This window comes from Canis lupus, chromosome 15, assembly GCF_048164855.1.
Source record: "Canis lupus baileyi chromosome 15, mCanLup2.hap1, whole genome shotgun sequence".
NCBI classification, from domain to species: Eukaryota; Metazoa; Chordata; class Mammalia; order Carnivora; family Canidae; genus Canis; species Canis lupus.
The window spans coordinates 11,089,934-11,098,737 of record NC_132852.1 but is presented as its reverse complement, the minus strand read 5'-3'; the positions used below and the strand labels follow the sequence as shown (position 1 = coordinate 11,098,737).

The window sequence follows — 8,804 nt, the reverse complement described above, 5'->3', positions numbered from 1 at the left end:
CACATATTTCCTCTGAGTCATTTCTATGTACTCCAGAACGAGGGAGTTCTCTGAAGCCTCACTACACTCATTTTATCCAGGAAGAGCTAACTAGAAATGATGTATTCCTTGACAGGGGCTTACCACACTCACTACACTCTGCACTTGAAATCTTTAGTTTTCACAAAGAATTTGTCTTACATGACATTTTATCTAATTATTTTTTAAAGAAGAACAATCTGAGGCCGATAAGAAAGACATCACTGTATCAGTCGGATTTTTTGAATTGAATATTTACATATATAAAACTAAAAAATATATAACAGACCACAAGTAGTAAAAACACAACTTACTCTAAATCCTACCACCAGCAAACCACCAAGAACTGCCATTGACACCATCATCTATGGGTTATTCAGGTGGATGCTCTCTTTATTTGAAATTCCAAGATTTCTTTTGCTTAAAAATCCTTATGAGGGGATCCCTGGGTGGCTCAGCGGTTTAGTTCCTGCCTTCGGCCCAGGGCACGGTCCTGGAGTCCTGGAATCAAGTCCCACGTCGGGCTCCCAGTATGGAGCCTGCTTCTCCCTCTGCCTGTGTCTCTGACTCTCTCTCGCTCTATCTATGTCTATCATGAATAAATAAAATCTTAAAAAAAAATCCTTATGAAATCTACCTGATGGTTTAGTGTACCTTTGACAATTGCTAGATTTAGATTGGGGAACTGATTCCATCCAAGACTGGAGTAAAGTGAGTTTGCTGTAGTCTTTCTAAGATGAGAGAAGGTGAAAATTTGATTTTCCATCATATATGGCACAGTCTATAGGAAAAAGAAATGAAAAAGTAAAATGCACAAGAAAATGGCAGTGCTAAACAGGATGCACTGGGTAATGTCTGGGCCAGCCCTTTCTTCACCTTTGTTTCCTCTTACATTGTATTCATATTATGATCTGAGTATACTATGCCTCTTGCTTTAACACAAGTACACACATACAGTCCTCTCCAGCCACTTCCTCCTTGACAACAAACCCATCTAGTGTGAATGCTCTATGATATCTTCAACTTTAGATACTATTGTATTAGGGATGCAGAACCAATAGGATGTATATACGTATATGAAAACATTTATAATAGAAGTCGGCTCACCTGGCTGTGGAGGCAGACAAGTCCCACAGTCTGTGGTCAGCAAGGTGAAGAACAACAACCAGGAAACCAGTGGTATAATTCGGTCTGAGTCAGGAAGCCTGAGAACCACACACTCTAATGCTGGAGGACAGGAGAAGATGGATGCCCTAGTTCAAGAAGAAAGAGGGAATCAGTCCTTTTTTACCTTTTTGTTCTATTGGGCCATCAGCAGATTGGAGGATACACACCCGGGGAGAGAACGGGTCTCTTTATTCTACTAAAGTACATGCTAATCCCTTTCAGAAATGCCCTCACAGACACGTCTAGAAGTAATGTCTTACCAGCTATCCAAGCATCTCTTAACCCAATAGAGTTGACACATAAAATGAATCATTATAGATATCAACTGGGTATTTTGCAATATGAAAGTTATTTGTATTTTCTAGTAAGGGATATGCATTGTAGGGAGAAGTTATTACAGAAATGCAGTAAATCATTTTAAAGGAGAAATGTACCTACTTTGCAATAGATATTTGTGATTTCTCACACAAAATACAGTGGGGCAGAGCACATTGGGGATGGTGGGGCATAGTTAAGCAAGCATAATATAAGATCATTCAAATGATTGCACTACTTACACCCTTACGCCATACATTGAGTGAAGCGGGCCTGCACTCTTCCTTCATGTGGATGGTGGTATCAGGCCATAAATGCTGTAACTGTGAATCAGAACATTGCTGGTTCATAGCCCGGGTTTCACATCTGGCAAGTAGATTGCACAGACATTCCCTAGAGATAGCATATGGTCTTTGAAGACCTAGATACTGTTGAAATTAATTGAACTTATATGAAATCTGGATAAGCAGAAATGTCATGATGGCACTAAATGGCCCTATTACAGTTCCTGCATATGAAGTTAGCATGAGAAGATAAACACCAAGTGCACTTCAAATACTTAATCACTAGCATTGTCCACATTAGCTCTTCAACTATGCCATGTTTTCATTGCCTTGTTCAACTTCTCATAATCTGACACATTTTCTTTTGGACGCAGTTCTAACAAAGTCAGGCCATCTTATTATGGAATCCCAGAAAAAAATGTTTATGGCCTGACACAGTAGTGCAATTTAGATTTCTCTACCAAAACTCCCATCAGAATTGGTTTGTAGTGCAATTACCAAAAGAAGGAAAATGCTACCAACAGAAAACAAACTAAGGACCAAAGAACCAAACCCCAATGACACCAAAGAACTACCAATACAGTTACATTTTTAAGGTGAAAAAGAGTAGTAATTTGGTCCTTCCCCCCTCATTTTCTTTATGCAAATTTAAACTGCTTTATATAAAATAGCCCCCTATAAACACACCTGGCCTTTCGCTTAGTAGTGCAAAAGTTCTATTTTCATCTTCTAATTTAGGATGGAGGTAAAGTGGAAAAGAGATGTGTGGATATAAATGTTCTCAGGAATATTAGATGTTTTGTTATAATATGTCTTGGTGGAACTAACTCTTGAGAGCTATCACTTATTGCAGAAATAATAAATGATTTAGGTATAAGCTAGCAATTAAAAAAAAAAAGGATCTTAGCAAAGAATCTATTTGGGAGAAAAAAAGTCACTTTCAATCTCTGGATGATCAGTTTGATATTAATTTGGAACATACTAGATTAAGAAAACAAGATTTTTCTGTCCTAATATTTACCAAAGGGTTAGTAGAAGGAGAAAATGAAAAAATAATGTTTACTAGGTTGCCTTTAATGGCAAAAGGTAATTTTTTTGATTCCTTTGAATACTTTGTGCCCAATGAAGGGTTTTCAATTTTCAGAATTTAAGATGCTATATAAGAATTGTAAGAGTTTAATAAGAGTTTAGAAACTAATCAATACTCAGAAAACAGTGCATATAAATGTCTTTTTCAAATTTAAATTTGATGCAACATGTTTAGTAAACTCATTTCTGATGTATTTTTATATTTAATACATAATAAAATTAATAAAAACCTGACTCCTTGAACCCACTTGAAGGAAAAACAAAAACCCTAAAACCCAGAAAGCTCCATCAAGTTTTATACTCATCACAAGGAATATAATGAAGAAGAATGCAAGGCTGCATGACAGAGCTCACTTTTTAGTGAGGTTTTCTGAGAGACACATAGTTGTGATGAAACAGTGTAATAAGTGTTTGCATCATCATAGGTTTGTTCAGAGGGTCCCTCAAGTTGGGAAGGGTTCCTATCTTAGGGAGGGAGGCATGAGCTGGCTCCGCTAATCACCAGAATGCTGGACTCCGAGTGTGGCAGTGACACTGAGGAGGAATGACAGCTCCAAAAGAAAACATTTTAGAATGAATATTCAAATTTTCCTCAATATTTTACTTTGATCAGAATACAAGTATAAGCCAAATTCAAAACATTATCTTTAATTAAGATGAATTAATGGGTGGGACTCATGAACAATGAATTGGTTTATCCAAAACATTTTCTGAAGTAGTATTAAAACTTCCAAATTAGACCCTCATACACAAACTAAGCCAAAGAAGTAACGAAGTCATTGGTGAGCAAGAGGACAGCAAATATATTTCCAAAGACCCTGCTTCTTTAGGTTAATTCCATGATTGCCAAGCAAAGGAATCCTATTCTGCACCTAGGCATGTGCATGGTTCTGAAGTGATGTTTTGCTACAGAAAAGCCAGTCAGTCAAACAAGAACTACTGTGTCTATACTCACATCGGTTTACACTCTGCAGTAATGAGTACATATGGGACCCATGCGGATGCTCCAGGAGGATAACATTCCCATTTATCAGAAGTTCTGTTTTCTGGATTTCTGCAAAACAGCACATTCAAGAACAGTTAGGCTAACCTTGTTCTGCCTCCTTATGGAGAGTCTCAGTTCATGGGCAGCTGTCTGTTCTCCCGTCCTCAATGCTCCCACACCCCCAGGGCACACCCAGAGATGTGAATAAGCTCCAGCTCTCAGGGCCGAAGAACCCCCAACACACACACACACACACACACACACACACACACACACACACTCTGCTTCATGTCACTTTTCCTCTTTGTGGGAAGACATTTGCCATCAGTGTCTAATGTTACCCTAGTTATTGTTTTTAACTCTATTCAAATTACTAGTAGCATCTTCATTTTCCTTTCTTAGCTTCCCTCCATCTTCCATTTTTATTAGCTTTTCTGTGAAAATTCTGTCCCTTTTTAATAGACTTCACAAACCTATCACAATGGACTTTTCTCTCTAAGTTATAACAGCAAACCACATTGCAGTAGAGATACTCTTTAAAATTTGGACTAGATTTCCTTCTTTTTTCCTTCCTCTCTCTCTCCCTCTGCCCTCCTTCTCATTCTGTCCCTCTCTTTTGCCTTACACTGTAAATCTTTGGGCTCATCTATTGACAGCAGAGCACCTGAAGGTATTTAGGGTAGTGTGTGTGTGTGTGTGTGTGTGTGTACATGTTAATGGCAATACATAAATCATGTTTTCTGAGATGTAGACAGCGGATCTCCTTAAATTAAGGTTTCACTGGTAGTAAGTGTATGGTATTTATTATTTTAAAAGGTGATAAATACTTAAAATATAAATGGGTTCCTAAAAGCTTAAATTCATGGATAAAGATTTATTATATGCCACTAGATGTGACAACCATCTGTTTTCATATTAACATTCAATTTCTTTGCCAGACTACTACTATCTTAGGTATATAATGGGATCGACATAGGATGTGGTCTTTTATTCTTCACATCTGCCCTAGTCATCATCAGCATTATGCCTTCCAGAAATTTTAAGTCATTGGCACCCATGTAAATAATTCAAGAATACAAGCAACATGTAATTCACAGGTTTTACTAAATATAACACAGTGGTAGTTAACTTTGGATTCTTTTGAAATAATTTATTCCATTCAAGTACATGCATTTATTTTTTTTGTTTTTATTAGGATAGAGAAGTACTTTTTATGACAAATTAAATCTATTTGATCTCTGAAAATATTGGGAATGGCATAAACCTGTAATAATAGTTTTGTTAGTGCTAATTACATTTTTACTTTTTAATATGCAAACTTTGATTCCCAGAAACAAGAGGGTAATTACAAACTAAGATTCCTTGGAAAAAAATTGCAGCTCTGAAATTGTTTTTAAATCAATATATATTACACTTAGATTGCAAATAAGCTCTGAGGTGAGAACCATCCCTAGATGATCCGGTGAAACCTGACAAGAAGCCAAGAGGCAGCTTTTGATGAGTGCTCTGTGGATGCATACACCTCTCTTAACTAAAGCATTTTAACTCACTGTAATTTGCAGGGTATATTCCCTGTCTGCTCTGCCTGAAAATATTTCCTTTTGGATCTAACTACAAAGGTGTTTTTTTTTGTGTGTGTGTGTGGTCTTTTTGTTTGTTGTTGTTTAATTCTAAGACAACATCACAGAGCAGAGTCAGTTATATTTCATAGTCTGTTTACATAAAAATAAGGAGATTTTGTATGCAAGATAGACATGTGATTCTGATAGGCTTTTTAGAGTAGGAAAACATTTTTTAAAATATTTTATTTATTTATTCATGAAAAATACACAGAGAGAGGCAGAGACACAGACATAAGGAGAAGCAGGCTCCCTAAGGGGAGTCCAATGAGGGACTCAATCCCAGGACCCCAGGATCATGACCTGAGCCAAAGGGAGATGCTGAGCCACCCAGGTGTCCCAAGTAGAAAAACATTTTAAAGAGAAGCTTCAAATATTCAAAACTGCAAGATGAATATGACTTTGTTATTATAAAATCCATCATATAAAATTAAACATAATTCTGTAGGAGAGGAATTAATGTTTGTTATACTCTTACATCAAGAACACAGTTTGAATGATCAATCAATTAAAATATACTTAATAGGTAAAATATACTTAAAATACATGTCCCTGATCATCATTACCTAAAAACTGGATTCAAGTCTTAAGATTACTAGGCTAGAGCCTAGATTTCCATAATGAAATATTTAGGAGTATTAATTATGGTAGTATTATATGAAGAAATTTTGCAAATGGTTAATAAATATACTAAACAACCCTTAGTTGAATAAAATGATTAAAACCAGGCAGGTTGTAATTTCTGGATCTGCATAACTTCTCTGACAGATGTGCTCTGATGTTTATATTATGCTTTTCTTTTACCCTTCCCATATTGTTGACTGTTATATTTGAGACTCGCATCATAGCTTGTGTGCTTTATGGGGCACACGTAAACACCCATGTGAAAGACACACTAATGGCATTTCTTGACTCTGCTTGGCCTACTAGGTTAGTCATTCTTCAGTCCTGATTTTCTACAGGAGCCAAACAGGTGCTTTTTAATATACTTCAAGCATGCCAGGCTGAGAACAACAGGCTTGTTAAATAAATGTTTTCCAGAGACTTAATCTGAGGGTCATTAAAGGTAGGAATAGACTTCTAACTGTGACTTGCAATCTTGTGTCCTGGAGGCATGTGTGGAGGTAATGAACTGACGTGAATGTTTCCACAGTGCCTGTTATGTGCCAAACTGTTAGGCTTAGTGTTTTCCTGTATATACGTCCTCATTCAGTCGCTAAAACACAGTGAAGCAGAATTGTTAGGTAGAAATTGAGGCTCAGAGAAGTTAAACAACTTGCATAAAGTCATGCACCGGTTAAGAAGTAACCCAGATAGACAGTGGATTTTAATCCAAATGTTCAGACCGTCTGTTGTGTTGACCATCTTACCACATTGCATCGGAAGCCTCAAGGACTTTCAAAGGCCTATCTGGAACTAGATTTCTGCCTTTGGTGAAAGATTTCCTGTACTTTTACGGAATAGAAGACTTAAGTCCTGTTCTGGGAACATTGTTCCCACTTCAGGATGTGTTTGCCCTGTGCAAAGTTATTTAATCTGTTAATTTTAGGTTTTTCTCTCTAAAAATAGCGACAATGATATTTCAAACTGTCGCCCAAGGGTGTCATGAAAATAAATGTAATAACCACGGTCATAAGTCATTTTAAGCTACTAAAGAAAATTTCTGACTGGGAGATAAATCCACAAATTCTATTTTTATCCTCCCACTGAGCCCCCACCATAGGCCAACTCCCCCACTTACTCCCATTTTCCGAGAACACAATAAAGAACGGGCGGAAGACACTGCAGTAAGTAGCACCATGGCCCCAAGGAAAACACTAATAATGACATGAATCTTACTTTCAATTTTGATGAACATTCTTCTTTGCCCAAAGCCTGGTTCCTTTTTTAATACACAGTGACTATGAGACTGACTGACTTTTAAATAATTTCTTTGATAAAAACCATAATTGTAAGCCTGCATAGATCCAAACTTCTGTATCAGCATATAGATAGTATATGATCTCCATCAGTATTTCATGAAATAAATTTGCATGTGATCAATATTCACTATGCTTTCTCCAGTAGATCTTAGGCAAGACTACCTTCAAGTTATAGGAATCATAAAGGAATTTATGATGATAAACTTTATCCGGGACTAGAAGAAAGATTTGATAACTAAAGAAATAGCAAATAGCAAAACTTTTTGAAGAAGATGGTAGCAAAATAAACATGTTTAGCATGCTAAAGCATGCCATCAAGCAGATCTGTCTCCTTACTCCCATGTGAATCAAGTAAATGAATCTTTGTTCCTTTAATTTCTGTATCTGTTAACATGGATTAAATAAAATTTATGTGGGTTAGGGAGGGGGAATGAGGCTTACATAGGACAAAACTTGTAATATTCAAAAGTAAGTTACTGATCAATTCAAATTTAATAATTACATTTTAATATTAGATTTTTTAATGTATGATCACTAGTAATAGTAGTCATTTCTGTTAGTAAAACAGTGGCATTCATATTTTAATGATAGTTTTGTTTATTTTATAAAAACTGCAGGTACCAAATTATTTTATGTCATTTTTTTCTGAGTTTCTTCAAATTCAAGGAATTACAGTTCCAAATATTGGGTTTACATGATAATTAACCTTTCAGTTATTCAGTTAATAGGCCACCTTATCAGGTTTACTCATTTCCTTAAAATATGGTGTACTGGGGAGCACCTGGGTGGCTCAGTGGTTGAGTGTCAGCCTTTGGCTCAGGGCATGACCCCGGCGTCCTGGGATCCAGTCCCGCATTGGGCTCCCCGCAGGAAGCCTGCTTCTCCCTCTGCCTGTGTCTCTGTCTGTGTGTGTCTCTCGTGAATAAATAAATAAAATCTTTGAACAATATGCTATACTGGGTTGAATAGTGTGCCCTTCTCAAATTATGAAAAGTAGATTCCCTTATAGAAAGAGAGAAAAACAGACATAGAGACGCAGAGGGCAAACACCATATGATGATAAAAGATGGAGATTGAAGTGGTGCATCTACAAGGCAAGGAACACCAAGGATTTCTGGCAACTTCCAGAAGCTAGGAAAGAGGCATAGAGTAGATTCCTCTTCAGGGTCTTCAATGGAACCAACCCTGCTGATACCTTGATTTTAGACTTTACCCTCCTAACTGTGACAGAAAATATTTCTATTGTTTTAAACCCCCTGGTTTGTTGGGATCTGTTCTATAGCAGCTCTTGAAAACTAATACAGATACTGGTACCGGGCCCTGGGCACTACGGTAACAACTACGGAAAAATGTGGAAGTGGCTTTGAAATTGGGTAATAGGCAGAGGCTAGAAGAATTTTGATGC

At 36.9% G+C, this 8,804-nt stretch overlaps 1 long non-coding RNA gene across 1 annotated transcript in view; it reads right to left on the bottom strand.

Annotated features, from left to right (window-relative positions):
- Window positions 1-312: 312 nt before the first annotated feature.
- The window catches only part of LOC140605465 (uncharacterized), a 34,704-nt gene continuing 26,212 nt past the window's right edge, over window positions 313-8,804 (bottom strand). Inside the window, exons 4-6 of the long non-coding RNA XR_012008114.1 lie at window positions 3,829-3,927; window positions 1,126-1,271; window positions 313-799 (exon numbers count right to left, since the gene is read on the bottom strand). This is a non-coding gene — a long non-coding RNA (uncharacterized lncRNA). The remainder of the gene's footprint in view (window positions 800-1,125; window positions 1,272-3,828; window positions 3,928-8,804) is intronic.